Here is a 19,419-nt window from a genome sequence, read left to right as displayed (position 1 = left end):
TGAAGAAGATCTGAGGAGGTCACATATTTCACCCAAAAAAAAACTAAGGGGTACCCCTTTGTGTTTTTTTAGACTAAATTTTTGACCGTCTCAGATTTCTTCCAAACTTACGATGTTGATTAGGCAGGTCCTGACTTACACAGGGGTGTGATTATTTTCAGCGTATCTCATCCCAAAGCTGAGATATGGGGATTAATGTAACTTGGATTTTCTCTCAATAGGTTTATTGGTGTTGAATATATTGGAATTAAATTTATGAGCTTGCTATATGTCCAATAAAGCAAAATACAGATGCAATGTAGGATATATTGGACTGACTAGGCTTTTCTGATCGCACCCTTCTACTCTTGTGTTTACCTAGCTTCACTGGAAGTAGGAATCCCATCATGAAATTTATAGTTATACATTTTATGCAGCACAACATGTCCTTATATCTCAGCTTTGGGATGTGGTAGGGCAACAATTACCACACCACTGTCTTTGTCAGGACCTCCCTGACACACGGTGTGGGTTTGAAGAAGATCTGAGGAGGTCACATATTTCACCAAAAAAAAAACTAAGGGGTACCCCTTTGTGTTTTTTTAGACTAAATTTTTGACAGTCTCAGATTTCTTCCAAACTTACGATGTTGATTAGGCAGGTCCTGACTTACACAAAGGTGTAATTAATTTCAGCCTATCTCATCCCAAAGCTGAGATATGAGGACAAACTTAACTGGGATTTTCTCTCAATAGGTTAATTGGTGTTGAATATATTGGAATTAAATTTATGAGCTTTCTTTACGTTCAATAAAGCAAAATACAGATGCAATGTAGGATATATTGGACTGACTAGGCTTTTCTGATCGCACCCTTCTACTCTTGTGTTTACCTAGCTTCACTGGAAGTAGGAATCCCATCATGAAATTTACAGTTATACATTTTATGCAGCACAACATGTCCCTATATCTCAGTTTTGGGATGTGGTAGGGCAACAATTACCACACAACTGTCTTTGTGAGGACCTCCCTGACACACGGTGTGGGGTTGAAGATGATCTGAGGAGGTCACATATTTCACCCAAAAAAACACTAAGGGGTACCCCTTTGTGTTTTTTTAGGCTAAATTTTTGACCGTCTCAGATTTCTTCCAAACTCATGATGTTGATTAAGCAGGTCCTGACTTACACAGGGGTGTGATTATTTTCAGCCTATCTCATCCCAAAGCTGAGATATGAGGATTAACATTACTGGGATTTTCTCTCAATAGGTTTATTGGTGTTGAATATATTGGAATTAAATTTATGAGCTTGTTATATGTCCAATAAAGCAAAATACAGATGCAATGTAGGATATATTGGACTGACTAGGCTTTTCTGATCGCACCCTTCTACTCTTGTGTTTACCTAGCTTAACTGGAAGTAGGAATCCCATCATGAAATTTACAGTTATACATTTTATGCAGCACAACATGTCCCTATATCTCAGCTTTAGGATGTGGTAGGGCAACAATTACCACACCACTGTCTTTGTGAGGACCTCCCTGTCACACGGTGTGGGGTTGAAGAAGATCTGAGGAGGTCACATATTTCACCCAAAAAAACACTAAGGGGTACCCCTTTGTGTTTTTTTAGACTAAATTTTTGACCGTTTCAGATTTCTTCCAAACTCACGATGTTGATTAAGCAGGTCCTGACTTACACAGTGGTGTGATTATTTTAAGCCTATCTCATCCCAAAGCTGAGATATGATGACTAACGTAACTTGGATTTTCTCTCAATAGGTTTATTGGTGTTGAATATATTGGAATTAAATTTATGAGCTTGTTATATGTCCAATAAAACAAAATACAGATGCAATGTAGGATATATTGGACTGACTAGGCTTTTCTGATCGCACCCTTCTACTCTTGTGTTTACCTGGCTTCACTGGAAGTAGGAATCCCATCATGAAATTTACATTTATACATTTTATGCAGCACAACATGTCCCTATATCTCAGTTTTGGGATGTGGTAGGGCAACAATTACCACACCACTGTCTTTGTGAGGACCTCCCTGTCACACGGTGTGGGGTTGAAGAAGATCTGAGGAGGTCACATATTTCACCCAAAAAAACACTAAGGGGTACCCCTTTGTGTTTTTTTAGACTAAATTTTTGACCGTCTCAGATTTCTTCCAAACTCATGATGTTGATTAAGCAGGTCCTGACTTACACAGGGGTGTGATTATTTTCAGCCTATCTCATCCCAAAGCTGAGATATGAGGATTAACGTAACTTGGATTTTCTCTCAATAGGTTTATTGGTGTTGAATATATTGGAATTAAATTTATGAGCTTGTTATATGTCCAATAAAGCAAAATACAGATGCAATGTAGGATATATTGGACTGACTAGGCTTTTCTGATCGCACCCTTCTACTCTTGTGTTTACCTAGCTTCACTGGAAGTAGGAATCCCATCATGAAATTTACAGTTATACATTTTATGCAGCACAACATGTCCCTATATCTCAGCTTTGGGATGTGGTAGGGCAACAATTACCACACCACTGTCTTTGTGAGGACCTCCCTGTCACACGGTGTGGGGTTGAAGATGATCTGAGGAGGTCACATATTTCACCCAAAAAAACACTAAGGGGTACCCCTTTGTGTTTTTTTAGACTAAATTTTTGACCGTCTCAGATTTCTTCCAAACTCATGATGTTGATTAAGCAGGTCCTGACTTACACAGGGGTGTGATTATTTTCAGCCTATCTTATCCCAAAGCTGAGATATGAGGATTAACGTAACTTGGATTTTCTCTCAATAGGTTTATTGGTGTTGAATATATTGGAATTAAATTTATGAGCTTGTTATATGTCCAATAAAACAAAATACAGATGCAATGTAGGATATATTGGACTGACTAGGCTTTTCTGATCGCACGCTTCTACTCTTGTGTTTACCTAGCTTCACTGGAAGTAGGAATCCCATCATGAAATTTACAGTTATACATTTTATGCAGCACAACATGTCTCTATATCTCAGTTTTGGGATGTGGTAGGGCAACAATTACCACACCACTGTCTTTGTGAGGACCTCCCTGTCACACGGTGTGGGGTTGAAGAAGATCTGAGGAGGTCACATATTTCACCCAAAAAAAACACTAAGGGGTACCCCTTTGTGTTTTTTTAGACTAAATTTTTGACCGTTTCAGATTTCTTCCAAACTCACGATGTTGATTAAGCAGGTCCTGACTTACACAGTGGTGTGATTATTTTAAGCCTATCTCATCCCAAAGCTGAGATATGATGACTAACGTAACTTGGATTTTCTCTCAATAGGTTTATTGGTGTTGAATATATTGGAATTAAATTTATGAGCTTGTTATATGTCCAATAAAACAAAATACAGATGCAATGTAGGATATATTGGACTGACTAGGCTTTTCTGATCGCACCCTTCTACTCTTGTGTTTACCTGGCTTCACTGGAAGTAGGAATCCCATCATGAAATTTACATTTATACATTTTATGCAGCACAACATGTCCCTATATCTCAGTTTTGGGATGTGGTAGGGCAACAATTACCACACCACTGTCTTTGTGAGGACCTCCCTGACACACGGTGTGGGGTTGAAGAAGATCTGAGGAGGTCACATATTTCCCCCAAAAAAACACTAAGGGGTACCCCTTTGTGTTTTTTTAGACTAAATTTTTGACCGTCTCAAATTTCTTCCAAACTCACGATGTTGATTAGGAAGGTCCTGACTTACACAGGGGTGTGATTATTTTCAGCCTATCTCATCCCAAAGCTGAGATATGAGGATTAACGTAACTTGGATTTTCTCTCAATAGGTTTATTGGTGTTGAATATATTGGAATTAAATTTATGAGCTTGTTATATGTCCAATAAAACAAAATACAGATGCAATGTAGGATATATTGGACTGACTAGGCTTTTCTGATCGCACCCTTCTACTCTTGTGTTTACCTAGCTTCACTGAAAGTAGGAATCCCATCATGAAATTTACAGTTATACATTTTATGCAGCACAACATGTCTCTATATCTCAGTTTTGGGATGTGGTAGGGCAACAATTACCACACCACTGTCTTTGTGAGGACCTCCCTGTCACACGGTGTGGGGTTGAAGAAGATCTGAGGAGGTCACATATTTCACCCAAAAAAACACCAAGGGGTACCCCTTTGCGTTTTTTTAGACTAAATTTTTGACCGTCTCAGATTTCTTCCAAACTCATGATGTTGATTAAGCAGGTCCTGACTTACACAGGGGTGTGATTATTTTCAGCCTATCTCATCCCAAAGCTGAGATATGAGGATTAACGTAACTTGGATTTTCTCTCAATAGGTTTATTGGTGTTGAATATATTGGAATTAAATTTATGAGCTTGTTATATGTCCAATAAAGCAAAATACAGATGCAATGTAGGATATATTGGACTGACTAGGCTTTTCTGATCGCACCCTTCTACTCTTGTGTTTACCTGGCTTCACTGGAAGTAGGAATCCCATCATGAAATTTACATTTATACATTTTATGCAGCACAACATGTCCCTATATCTCAGTTTTGGGATGTGGTAGGGCAACAATTACCACACCACTGTCTTTGTGAGGACCTCCCTGACACACGGTGTGGGGTTGAAGAAGATCTGAGGAGGTCACATATTTCCCCAAAAAAAACACTAAGGGGTACCCCTTTGTGTTTTTTTAGACTAAATTTTTGACCGTCTCAAATTTCTTCCAAACTCACGATGTTGATTAGGAAGGTCCTGACTTACACAGGGGTGTGATTATTTTCAGCCTATCTCATCCCAAAGCTGAGATATGAGGATTAACGTAACTTGGATTTTCTCTCAATAGGTTTATTGGTGTTGAATATATTGGAATTAAATTTATGAGCTTGTTATATGTTCAATAAAACAAAATACAGATGCAATGTAGGATATATTGGACTGACTAGGCTTTTCTGATCGCACCCTTCTACTCTTGTGTTTACCTAGCTTCACTGGAAGTAGGAATCCCATCATGAAATTTACAGTTATACATTTTATGCAGCACAACATGTCTCTATATCTCAGTTTTGGGATATGGTAGGGCAACAATTACCACACCACTGTCTTTGTGAGGACCTCCCTGTCACACGGTGTGGGGTTGAAGAAGATCTGAGGAGGTCACATATTTCACCCAAAAAAACACTAAGGGGTACCCCTTTGTGTTTTTTTAGACTAAATTTTTGACCGTCTCAGATTTCTTCCAAACTCATGATGTTGATTAAGCAGGTCCTGACTTACACAAAGGTGTGATTATTTTCAGCCTATCTCATCCCAAAGCTGAGATATGAGGATTAACGTAACTTGGATTTTCTCTCAATAGGTTTATTGGTGTTGAATATATTGGAATTAAATTTATGAGCTTGTTATATGTCCAATAAAGCAAAATACAGATGCAATGTAGGATATATTGGACTGACTAGGCTTTTCTGATCGCACCCTTCTACTCTTGTGTTTACCTAGCTTCACTGGAAGTAGGAATCCCATCATGAAATTTACAGTTATACGTTTTATGCAGCACAACATGTCTCTATATCTCAGTTTTGGGATGTGGTAGGGCAACAATTACGACACCACTGTCTTTGTGAGGACCTCCCTGTCACACGGTGTGGGGTTGAAGAAGATCTGAGGAGGTCACATATTTCACCCAAAAAAACACTAAGGGGTACCCCTTTGTGTTTTTTTAGACTAAATTCTTGACCGTTTCAGATTTCTTCCAAACTCACAATGTTGATTAAGCAGGTCCTGACTTACACAGGGGTGTGATTATTTTCAGCCTATCTCATCCCAAAGCTGAGATATGAGGATTAACGTAACTTGGATTTTCTCTCAATAGGTTTATTGGTGTTGAATATATTGGAATTAAATTTATGAGCTTGTTATATGTCCAATAAAGCAAAATACAGATGCAATGTAGGATATATTGGACTGACTAGGCTTTTCTGATCGCACCCTTCTACTCTTGTGTTTACCTAGCTTCACTGGAAGTAGGAATCCCATCATGAAATTTACAGTTATACATTTTATGCAGCACAACATGTCTCTATATCTCAGTTTTGGGTTGTGGTAGGGCAACAATTACCACACCACTGTCTTTGTGAGGACCTCCCTGTCACACGGTGTGGGGTTGAAGAAGATCTGAGGAGGTCACATATTTCACCCAAAAAAACACTAAGGGGTACCCCTTTGTGTTTTTTTAGACTAAATTTTTGACCGTCTCAGATTTCTTCCAAACTCATGATGTTGATTAAGCAGGTCCTGACTTACACAGGGGTGTGATTATTTTCAGCCTATCTCATCCCAAAGCTGAGATATGAGGATTAACGTAACTTGGATTTTCTCTCAATAGGTTTATTGGTGTTGAATATATTGGAATTAAATTTATGAGCTTGTTATATGTCCAATAAAGCAAAATACAGATGCAATGTAGGATATATTGGACTGACTAGGCTTTTCTGATCGCACCCTTCTACTCTTGTGTTTACCTAGCTTCACTGGAAGTAGGAATCCCATCATGAAATTTACAGTTATACATTTTATGCAGCACAACATGTCCCTATATCTCAGCTTTGGGATGTGGTAGGGCAACAATTACCACACCACTGTCTTTGTGAGGACCTCCCTGTCACACGGTGTGGGGTTGAAGATGATCTGAGGAGGTCACATATTTCACCCAAAAAAACACTAAGGGGTACCCCTTTGTGTTTTTTTAGACTAAATTTTTGACCGTCTCAGATTTCTTCCAAACTCATGATGTTGATTAAGCAGGTCCTGACTTACACAGGGGTGTGATTATTTTCAGCCTATCTTATCCCAAAGCTGAGATATGAGGATTAACGTAACTTGGATTTTCTCTCAATAGGTTTATTGGTGTTGAATATATTGGAATTAAATTTATGAGCTTGTTATATGTCCAATAAAACAAAATACAGATGCAATGTAGGATATATTGGACTGACTAGGCTTTTCTGATCGCACGCTTCTACTCTTGTGTTTACCTAGCTTCACTGGAAGTAGGAATCCCATCATGAAATTTACAGTTATACATTTTATGCAGCACAACATGTCTCTATATCTCAGTTTTGGGATGTGGTAGGGCAACAATTACCACACCACTGTCTTTGTGAGGACCTCCCTGTCACACGGTGTGGGGTTGAAGAAGATCTGAGGAGGTCACATATTTCACCCAAAAAAAACACTAAGGGGTACCCCTTTGTGTTTTTTTAGACTAAATTTTTGACCGTTTCAGATTTCTTCCAAACTCACGATGTTGATTAAGCAGGTCCTGACTTACACAGTGGTGTGATTATTTTAAGCCTATCTCATCCCAAAGCTGAGATATGATGACTAACGTAACTTGGATTTTCTCTCAATAGGTTTATTGGTGTTGAATATATTGGAATTAAATTTATGAGCTTGTTATATGTCCAATAAAACAAAATACAGATGCAATGTAGGATATATTGGACTGACTAGGCTTTTCTGATCGCACCCTTCTACTCTTGTGTTTACCTGGCTTCACTGGAAGTAGGAATCCCATCATGAAATTTACATTTATACATTTTATGCAGCACAACATGTCCCTATATCTCAGTTTTGGGATGTGGTAGGGCAACAATTACCACACCACTGTCTTTGTGAGGACCTCCCTGACACACGGTGTGGGGTTGAAGAAGATCTGAGGAGGTCACATATTTCCCCCAAAAAAACACTAAGGGGTACCCCTTTGTGTTTTTTTAGACTAAATTTTTGACCGTCTCAAATTTCTTCCAAACTCACGATGTTGATTAGGAAGGTCCTGACTTACACAGGGGTGTGATTATTTTCAGCCTATCTCATCCCAAAGCTGAGATATGAGGATTAACGTAACTTGGATTTTCTCTCAATAGGTTTATTGGTGTTGAATATATTGGAATTTAATTTATGAGCTTGTTATATGTCCAATAAAACAAAATACAGATGCAATGTAGGATATATTGGACTGACTAGGCTTTTCTGATCGCACCCTTCTACTCTTGTGTTTACCTAGCTTCACTGAAAGTAGGAATCCCATCATGAAATTTACAGTTATACATTTTATGCAGCACAACATGTCTCTATATCTCAGTTTTGGGATGTGGTAGGACAACAATTACCACACCACTGTCTTTGTGAGGACCTCCCTGTCACACGGTGTGGGGTTGAAGAAGATCTGAGGAGGTCACATATTTCACCCAAAAAAACACCAAGGGGTACCCCTTTGCGTTTTTTTAGACTAAATTTTTGACCGTCTCAGATTTCTTCCAAACTCATGATGTTGATTAAGCAGGTCCTGACTTACACAGGGGTGTGATTATTTTCAGTCTATCTCATCCCAAAGCTGAGATATGAGGATTAACGTAACTTGGATTTTCTCTCAATAGGTTTATTGGTGTTGAATATATTGGAATTAAATTTATGAGCTTGTTATATGTCCAATAAAGCAAAATACAGATGCAATGTAGGATATATTGGACTGACTAGGCTTTTCTGATCGCACCCTTCTACTCTTGTGTTTACCTGGCTTCACTGGAAGTAGGAATCCCATCATGAAATTTACATTTATACATTTTATGCAGCACAACATGTCCCTATATCTCAGTTTTGGGATGTGGTAGGGCAACAATTACCACACCACTGTCTTTGTGAGGACCTCCCTGACACACGGTGTGGGGTTGAAGAAGATCTGAGGAGGTCACATATTTCCCCAAAAAAAACACTAAGGGGTACCCCTTTGTGTTTTTTTAGACTAAATTTTTGACCGTCTCAAATTTCTTCCAAACTCACGATGTTCATTAGGAAGGTCCTGACTTACACAGGGGTGTGATTATTTTCAGCCTATCTCATCCCAAAGCTGAGATATGAGGATTAACGTAACTTGGATTTTCTCTCAATAGGTTTATTGGTGTTGAATATATTGGAATTAAATTTATGAGCTTGTTATATGTTCAATAAAACAAAATACAGATGCAATGTAGGATATATTGGACTGACTAGGCTTTTCTGATCGCACCCTTCTACTCTTGTGTTTACCTAGCTTCACTGGAAGTAGGAATCCCATCATGAAATTTACAGTTATACATTTTATGCAGCACAACATGTCTCTATATCTCAGTTTTGGGATATGGTAGGGCAACAATTACCACACCACTGTCTTTGTGAGGACCTCCCTGTCACACGGTGTGGGGTTGAAGAAGATCTGAGGAGGTCACATATTTCACCCAAAAAAACACTAAGGGGTACCCCTTTGTGTTTTTTTAGACTAAATTTTTGACCGTCTCAGATTTCTTCCAAACTCATGATGTTGATTAAGCAGGTCCTGACTTACACAAAGGTGTGATTATTTTCAGCCTATCTCATCCCAAAGCTGAGATATGAGGATTAACGTAACTTGGATTTTCTCTCAATAGGTTTATTGGTGTTGAATATATTGGAATTAAATTTATGAGCTTGTTATATGTCCAATAAAGCAAAATACAGATGCAATGTAGGATATATTGGACTGACTAGGCTTTTCTGATCGCACCCTTCTACTCTTGTGTTTACCTAGCTTCACTGGAAGTAGGAATCCCATCATGAAATTTACAGTTATACATTTTATGCAGCACAACATGTCCCTATATCTCAGTTTTGGGTTGTGGTAGGGCAACAATTACCACACCACTGTCTTTGTGAGGACCTCCCTGTCACACGGTGTGGGGTTGAAGAAGATCTGAGGAGGTCACATATTTCACCCAAAAAAACACTAAGGGGTACCCCTTTGTGTTTTTTTAGACTAAATTTTTGACCGTCTCAGATTTCTTCCAAACTCATGATGTTGATTAAGCAGGTCCTGACTTACACAAAGGTGTGATTATTTTCAGCCTATCTCATCCCAAAGCTGAGATATGAGGATTAACGTAACTTGGATTTTCTCTCAATAGGTTTATTGGTGTTGAATATATTGGAATTAAATTTATGAGCTTGTTATATGTCCAATAAAACAAAATACAGATGCAATGTAGGATATATTGGACTGACTAGGCTTTTCTGATCGCACCCTTCTACTCTTGTGTTTACCTAGCTTCACTGGAAGTAGGAATCCCATCATGAAATTTACAGTTATACGTTTTATGCAGCACAACATGTCTCTATATCTCAGTTTTGGGATGTGGTAGGGCAACAATTACGACACCACTGTCTTTGTGAGGACCTCCCTGTCACACGGTGTGGGGTTGAAGAAGATCTGAGGAGGTCACATATTTCACCCAAAAAAACACTAAGGGGTACCCCTTTGTGTTTTTTTAGACTAAATTTTTGACCGTTTCAGATTTCTTCCAAACTCACAATGTTGATTAAGCAGGTCCTGACTTACACAGTGGTGTGATTATTTTAAGCCTATCTCATCCCAAAGCTGAGATATGATGACTAACGTAACTTGGATTTTCTCTCAATAGGTTTATTGGTGTTGAATATATTGGAATTAAATTTATGAGCTTGTTATATGTCCAATAAAACAAAATACAGATGCAATGTAGGATATATTGGACTGACTAGGCTTTTCTGATCGCACCCTTCTACTCTTGTGTTTACCTGGCTTCACTGGAAGTAGGAATCCCATCATGAAATTTACAGTTATACATTTTATGCAGCACAACATGTCCCTATATCTCAGCTTTAGGATGTGGTAGGGCAACAATTACCACACCACTGTCTTTGTGAGGACCTCCCTGTCACACGGTGTGGGGTTGAAGAAGATCTGAGGAGGTCACATATTTCACCCAAAAAAACACTAAGGGGTACCCCTTTGTGTTTTTTTAGACTAAATTTTTGACCGTTTCAGATTTCTTCCAAACTCACGATGTTGATTAAGCAGGTCCTGACTTACACAGTGGTGTGATTTTTTTAAGCCTATCTCATCCCAAAGCTGAGATATGATGACTAACGTAACTTGGATTTTCTCTCAATAGGTTTATTGGTGTTGAATATATTGGAATTAAATTTATGAGCTTGTTATATGTCCAATAAAACAAAATACAGATGCAATGTAGGATATATTGGACTGACTAGGCTTTTCTGATCGCACCCTTCTACTCTTGTGTTTACCTGGCTTCACTGGAAGTAGGAATCCCATCATGAAATTTACATTTATACATTTTATGCAGCACAACATGTCCCTATATCTCAGTTTTGGGATGTGGTAGGGCAACAATTACCACACCACTGTCTTTGTGAGGACCTCCCTGTCACACGGTGTGGGTTTGAAGAAGATCTGAGGAGGTCACATATTTCACCCAAAAAAACACTAAGGGGTACCCCTTTGTGTTTTTTAAACTAAATTTTTGACCGTCTCAGATTTCTTCCAAACTCACGATGTTGATTAGGAAGGTCCTGACTTACACAGGGGTGTGATTATTTTCAGCCTATCTCATCCCAAAGCTGAGATATGAGGATTAACGTAACTTGGATTTTCTCTCAATAGGTTTATTGGTGTTGAATATATTGGAATTAAATTTATGAGCTTGTTATATGTCCAATAAAACAAAATACAGATGCAATGTAGGATATATTGGACTGACTAGGCTTTTCTGATCGCACCCTTCTACTCTTGTGTTTACCTAGCTTCACTGGAAGTAGGAATCCCATCATGAAATTTACAGTTATACGTTTTATGCAGCACAACATGTCTCTATATCTCAGTTTTGGGATGTGGTAGGGCAACAATTACCACACCACTGTCTTTGTCAGGACCTCCCTGACACATGATGTGGGTTTGAAGAAGATCTGAGGAGGTCACATATTTCACCCAAAAAAACACTAAGGGGTACCCCTTTGTGTTTTTTTAAACTAAATTTTTGACCATCTCAGATTTCTTCCAAACTCACAATGTTGATTAAGCAGGTCCTGACTTACACAGGGGTGTGATTATTTTCAGCCTATCTCATCCCAAAGCTGAGATATGAGGACAAACTTAACTGGGATTTTCTCTCAATAGGTTTATTGGTGTTGAATATATTGGAATTAAATTTATGAGCTTTTTTTACGTTCAATAAAGCAAAATACAGATGCAATGTAGGATATGTTGGACTGACTAGGCTTTTCTGATCGCACCCTTCTACTCTTGTGTTTACCTAGCTTCACTGGAAGTAGGAATCCCATCATGAAATTTACAGTTATACATTTTATGCAGCACAACATGTCCCTATATCTCAGTTTTGGGATGTGGTAGGGCAACAATTACCACACAACTGTCTTTGTGAGGACCTCCCTGACACACGGTGTGGGGTTGAAGATGATCTGAGGAGGTCACATATTTCACCCAAAAAAACACTAAGGGGTACCCCTTTGTGTTTTTTTAGACTAAATTTTTGACCGTCTCAGATTTCTTCCAAACTCATGATGTTGATTAAGCAGGTCCTGGCTTACACAGGGGTGTGATTATTTTCAGCCTATCTCATCCCAAAGCTGAGATATGAGGATTAACATTACTGGGATTTTCTCTCAATAGGTTTATTGGTGTTGAATATATTGGAATTAAATTTATGAGCTTGTTATATGTCCAATAAAGCAAAATACAGATGCAATGTAGGATATATTGGACTGACTAAGCTTTTCTGATCGCACCCTTCTACTCTTGTGTTTACCTAGCTTAACTGGAAGTAGGAATCCCATCATGAAATTTACAGTTATACATTTTATGCAGCACAACATGTCCCTATATCTCAGCTTTAGGATGTGGTGGGGCAACAATTACCACACCACTGTCTTTGTGAGGACCTCCCTGACACACGGTGTGGGTTTGAAGAAGATCTGAGGAGGTCACATATTTCACCCAAAAAAACACTAAGGGGTACCCCTTTGTGTTTTTTTAGACTAAATTTTTGACCGTTTCAGATTTCTTCCAAACTCACAATGTTGATTAAGCAGGTCCTGACTTACACAGTGGTGTGATTATTTTAAGCCTATCTCATCCCAAAGCTGAGATATGATGACTAACGTAACTTGGATTTTCTCTCAATAGGTTTATTGGTGTTGAATATATTGGAATTAAATTTATGAGCTTGTTATATGTCCAATAAAACAAAATACAGATGCAATGTAGGATATATTGGACTGACTAGGCTTTTCTGATCGCACCCTTCTACTCTTGTGTTTACCTAGCTTCACTGGAAGTAGGAATCCCATCATGAAATTTACAGTTATACATTTTATGCAGCACAACATGTCCCTATATCTCAGTTTTGGGTTGTGGTAGGGCAACAATTACCACACCACTGTCTTTGTGAGGACCTCCCTGTCACACGGTGTGGGGTTGAAGAAGATCTGAGGAGGTCACATATTTCACCCAAAAAAACACTAAGGGGTACCCCTTTGTGTTTTTTTAGACTAAATTTTTGACCGTCTCAGATTTCTTCCAAACTCATGATGTTGATTAAGCAGGTCCTGACTTACACAAAGGTGTGATTATTTTCAGCCTATCTCATCCCAAAGCTGAGATATGAGGATTAACGTAACTTGGATTTTCTCTCAATAGGTTTATTGGTGTTGAATATATTGGAATTAAATTTATGAGCTTGTTATATGTCCAATAAAACAAAATACAGATGCAATGTAGGATATATTGGACTGACTAGGCTTTTCTGATCGCACCCTTCTACTCTTGTGTTTACCTAGCTTCACTGGAAGTAGGAATCCCATCATGAAATTTACAGTTATACGTTTTATGCAGCACAACATGTCTCTATATCTCAGTTTTGGGATGTGGTAGGGCAACAATTACGACACCACTGTCTTTGTGAGGACCTCCCTGTCACACGGTGTGGGGTTGAAGAAGATCTGAGGAGGTCACATATTTCACCCAAAAAAACACTAAGGGGTACCCCTTTGTGTTTTTTTAGACTAAATTTTTGACCGTTTCAGATTTCTTCCAAACTCACAATGTTGATTAAGCAGGTCCTGACTTACACAGTGGTGTGATTATTTTAAGCCTATCTCATCCCAAAGCTGAGATATGATGACTAACGTAACTTGGATTTTCTCTCAATAGGTTTATTGGTGTTGAATATATTGGAATTAAATTTATGAGCTTGTTATATGTCCAATAAAACAAAATACAGATGCAATGTAGGATATATTGGACTGACTAGGCTTTTCTGATCGCACCCTTCTACTCTTGTGTTTACCTGGCTTCACTGGAAGTAGGAATCCCATCATGAAATTTACAGTTATACATTTTATGCAGCACAACATGTCCCTATATCTCAGCTTTAGGATGTGGTAGGGCAACAATTACCACACCACTGTCTTTGTGAGGACCTCCCTGTCACACGGTGTGGGGTTGAAGAAGATCTGAGGAGGTCACATATTTCACCCAAAAAAACACTAAGGGGTACCCCTTTGTGTTTTTTTAGACTAAATTTTTGACCGTTTCAGATTTCTTCCAAACTCACGATGTTGATTAAGCAGGTCCTGACTTACACAGTGGTGTGATTTTTTTAAGCCTATCTCATCCCAAAGCTGAGATATGATGACTAACGTAACTTGGATTTTCTCTCAATAGGTTTATTGGTGTTGAATATATTGGAATTAAATTTATGAGCTTGTTATATGTCCAATAAAACAAAATACAGATGCAATGTAGGATATATTGGACTGACTAGGCTTTTCTGATCGCACCCTTCTACTCTTGTGTTTACCTGGCTTCACTGGAAGTAGGAATCCCATCATGAAATTTACATTTATACATTTTATGCAGCACAACATGTCCCTATATCTCAGTTTTGGGATGTGGTAGGGCAACAATTACCACACCACTGTCTTTGTGAGGACCTCCCTGTCACACGGTGTGGGTTTGAAGAAGATCTGAGGAGGTCACATATTTCACCCAAAAAAACACTAAGGGGTACCCCTTTGTGTTTTTTAAACTAAATTTTTGACCGTCTCAGATTTCTTCCAAACTCACGATGTTGATTAGGAAGGTCCTGACTTACACAGGGGTGTGATTATTTTCAGCCTATCTCATCCCAAAGCTGAGATATGAGGATTAACGTAACTTGGATTTTCTCTCAATAGGTTTATTGGTGTTGAATATATTGGAATTAAATTTATGAGCTTGTTATATGTCCAATAAAACAAAATACAGATGCAATGTAGGATATATTGGACTGACTAGGCTTTTCTGATCGCACCCTTCTACTCTTGTGTTTACCTAGCTTCACTGGAAGTAGGAATCCCATCATGAAATTTACAGTTATACGTTTTATGCAGCACAACATGTCTCTATATCTCAGTTTTGGGATGTGGTAGGGCAACAATTACCACACCACTGTCTTTGTCAGGACCTCCCTGACACATGATGTGGGTTTGAAGAAGATCTGAGGAGGTCACATATTTCACCCAAAAAAACACTAAGGGGTACCCCTTTGTGTTTTTTTAAACTAAATTTTTGACCATCTCAGATTTCTTCCAAACTCACAATGTTGATTAAGCAGGTCCTGACTTACACAGGGGTGTGATTATTTTCAGCCTATCTCATCCCAAAGCTGAGATATGAGGACAAACTTAACTGGGATTTTCTCTCAATAGGTTTATTGGTGTTGAATATATTGGAATTAAATTTATGAGCTTTTTTTACGTTCAATAAAGCAAAATACAGATGCAATGTAGGATATGTTGGACTGACTAGGCTTTTCTGATCGCACCCTTCTACTCTTGTGTTTACCTAGCTTCACTGGAAGTAGGAATCCCATCATGAAATTTACAGTTATACATTTTATGCAGCACAACATGTCCCTATATCTCAGTTTTGGGATGTGGTAGGGCAACAATTACCACACAACTGTCTTTGTGAGGACCTCCCTGACACACGGTGTGGGGTTGAAGATGATCTGAGGAGGTCACATATTTCACCCAAAAAAACACTAAGGGGTACCCCTTTGTGTTTTTTTAGACTAAATTTTTGACCGTCTCAGATTTCTTCCAAACTCATGATGTTGATTAAGCAGGTCCTGGCTTACACAGGGGTGTGATTATTTTCAGCCTATCTCATCCCAAAGCTGAGATATGAGGATTAACATTACTGGGATTTTCTCTCAATAGGTTTATTGGTGTTGAATATATTGGAATTAAATTTATGAGCTTGTTATATGTCCAATAAAGCAAAATACAGATGCAATGTAGGATATATTGGACTGACTAAGCTTTTCTGATCGCACCCTTCTACTCTTGTGTTTACCTAGCTTAACTGGAAGTAGGAATCCCATCATGAAATTTACAGTTATACATTTTATGCAGCACAACATGTCCCTATATCTCAGCTTTAGGATGTGGTGGGGCAACAATTACCACACCACTGTCTTTGTGAGGACCTCCCTGACACACGGTGTGGGTTTGAAGAAGATCTGAGGAGGTCACATATTTCACCCAAAAAAACACTAAGGGGTACCCCTTTGTGTTTTTTTAGACTAAATTTTTGACCGTTTCAGATTTCTTCCAAACTCACAATGTTGATTAAGCAGGTCCTGACTTACACAGTGGTGTGATTATTTTAAGCCTATCTCATCCCAAAGCTGAGATATGATGACTAACGTAACTTGGATTTTCTCTCAATAGGTTTATTGGTGTTGAATATATTGGAATTAAATTTATGAGCTTGTTATATGTCCAATAAAACAAAATACAGATGCAATGTAGGATATATTGGACTGACTAGGCTTTTCTGATCGCACCCTTCTACTCTTGTGTTTACCTGGCTTCACTGGAAGTAGGAATCCCATCATGAAATTTACAGTTATACATTTTATGCAGCACAACATGTCCCTATATCTCAGCTTTAGGATGTGGTAGGGCAACAATTACCACACCACTGTCTTTGTCAGGACCTCCCTGACACATGATGTGGGTTTGAAGAAGATCTGAGGAGGTCACATATTTCACCCAAAAAAACACTAAGGGGTACCCCTTTGTGTTTTTTTAAACTAAATTTTTGACCATCTCAGATTTCTTCCAAACTCACAATGTTGATTAAGCAGGTCCTGACTTACACAGGGGTGTGATTATTTTCAGCCTATCTCATCCCAAAGCTGAGATATGAGGACAAACTTAACTGGGATTTTCTCTCAATAGGTTTATTGGTGTTGAATATATTGGAATTAAATTTATGAGCTTTTTTTACGTTCAATAAAGCAAAATACAGATGCAATGTAGGATATGTTGGACTGACTAGGCTTTTCTGATCGCACCCTTCTACTCTTGTGTTTACCTAGCTTCACTGGAAGTAGGAATCCCATCATGAAATTTACAGTTATACATTTTATGCAGCACAACATGTCCCTATATCTCAGTTTTGGGATGTGGTAGGGCAACAATTACCACACAACTGTCTTTGTGAGGACCTCCCTGACACACGGTGTGGGGTTGAAGAAGATCTGAGGAGGTCACATATTTCACCCAAAAAAACACTAAGGGGTACCCCTTTGTGTTTTTTTAGACTAAATTTTTGACCGTCTCAGATTTCTTCCAAACTCATGATGTTGATTAAGCAGGTCCTGACTTACACAGGGGTGTGATTATTTTCAGCCTATCTCATCCCAAAGCTGAGATATGAGGATTAACATTACTGGGATTTTCTCTCAATAGGTTTATTGGTGTTGAATATATTGGAATTAAATTTATGAGCTTGTTATATGTCCAATAAAGCAAAATACAGATGCAATGTAGGATATATTGGACTGACTAAGCTTTTCTGATCGCACCCTTCTACTCTTGTGTTTACCTAGCTTAACTGGAAGTAGGAATCCCATCATGAAATTTACAGTTATACATTTTATGCAGCACAACATGTCCCTATATCTCAGCTTTAGGATGTGGTAGGGCAACAATTACCACACCACTGTCTTTGTGAGGACCTCCCTGACACACGGTGTGGGTTTGAAGAAGATCTGAGGAGGTCACATATTTCACCCAAAAAAACACTAAGGGGTACCCCTTTGTGTTTTTTTAGACTAAATTTTTGACCATTTCAGATTTCTTCCAAACTCACAATGTTGATTAAGCAGGTCCTGACTTACACAGTGGTGTGATTATTTTAAGCCTATCTCATCCCAAAGCTGAGATATGATGACTAACGTAACTTGGATTTTCTCTCAATAGGTTTATTGGTGTTGAATATATTGGAATTAAATTTATGAGCTTGTTATATGTCCAATAAAACAAAATACAGATGCAATGTAGGATATATTGGACTGACTAGGCTTTTCTGATCGCACCCTTCTACTCTTGTGTTTACCTGGCTTCACTGGAAGTAGGAATCCCATCATGAAATTTACAGTTATACATTTTATGCAGCACAACATGTCCCTATATCTCAGCTTTAGGATGTGGTAGGGCAACAATTACCACACCACTGTCTTTGTGAGGACCTCCCTGTCACACGGTGTGGGGTTGAAGAAGATCTGAGGAGGTCACATATTTCACCCAAAAAAACACTAAGGGGTACCCCTTTGTGTTTTTTTAGACTAAATTTTTGACCGTTTCAGATTTCTTCCAAACTCACGATGTTGATTAGGAAGGTCCTGACTTACACAGGGGTGTGATTATTTTCAGCCTATCTCATCCCAAAGCTGAGATATGAGGATTAACGTAACTTGGATTTTCTCTCAATAGGTTTATTGGTGTTGAATATATTGGAATTAAATTTATGAGCTTTTTTTACGTTCAATAAAGCAAAATACAGATGCAATGTAGGATATGTTGGACTGACTAGGCTTTTCTGATCGCACCCTTCTACTCTTGTGTTTACCTAGCTTCACTGGAAGTAGGAATCCCATCATGAAATTTACAGTTATACATTTTATGCAGCACAACATGTCCCTATATCTCAGTTTTGGGATGTGGTAGGGCAACAATTACCTCACAACTGTCTTTGTGAGGACCTCCCTGACACACGGTGTGGGGTTGAAGATGATCTGAGGAGGTCACATATTTCACCCAAAAAAACACTAAGGGGTACCCCTTTGTGTTTTTTTAGACTAAATTTTTGACCGTCTCAGATTTCTTCCAAACTCATGATGTTGATTAAGCAGGTCCTGACTTACACAGGGGTGTGATTATTTTCAGCCTATCTCATCCCAAAGCTGAGATATGAGGATTAACATTACTGGGATTTTCTCTCAATAGGTTTATTGGTGTTGAATATATTGGAATTAAATTTATGAGCTTGTTATATGTCCAATAAAGCAAAATACAGATGCAATGTAGGATATGTTGGACTGACTAGGCTTTTCTGATCGCACCCTTCTACTCTTGTGTTTACCTAGCTTCACTGGAAGTAGGAATCCCATCATGAAATTTACAGTTATACATTTTATGCAGCACAACATGTCCCTATATCTCA

The sequence above is a fragment of the Hoplias malabaricus genome, chromosome X1 (genome assembly GCF_029633855.1).
Source record: "Hoplias malabaricus isolate fHopMal1 chromosome X1, fHopMal1.hap1, whole genome shotgun sequence".
In the NCBI taxonomy this organism is placed as follows: domain Eukaryota; kingdom Metazoa; phylum Chordata; class Actinopteri; order Characiformes; family Erythrinidae; genus Hoplias; species Hoplias malabaricus.
Note: the sequence above shows the minus strand (reverse complement) of the source record.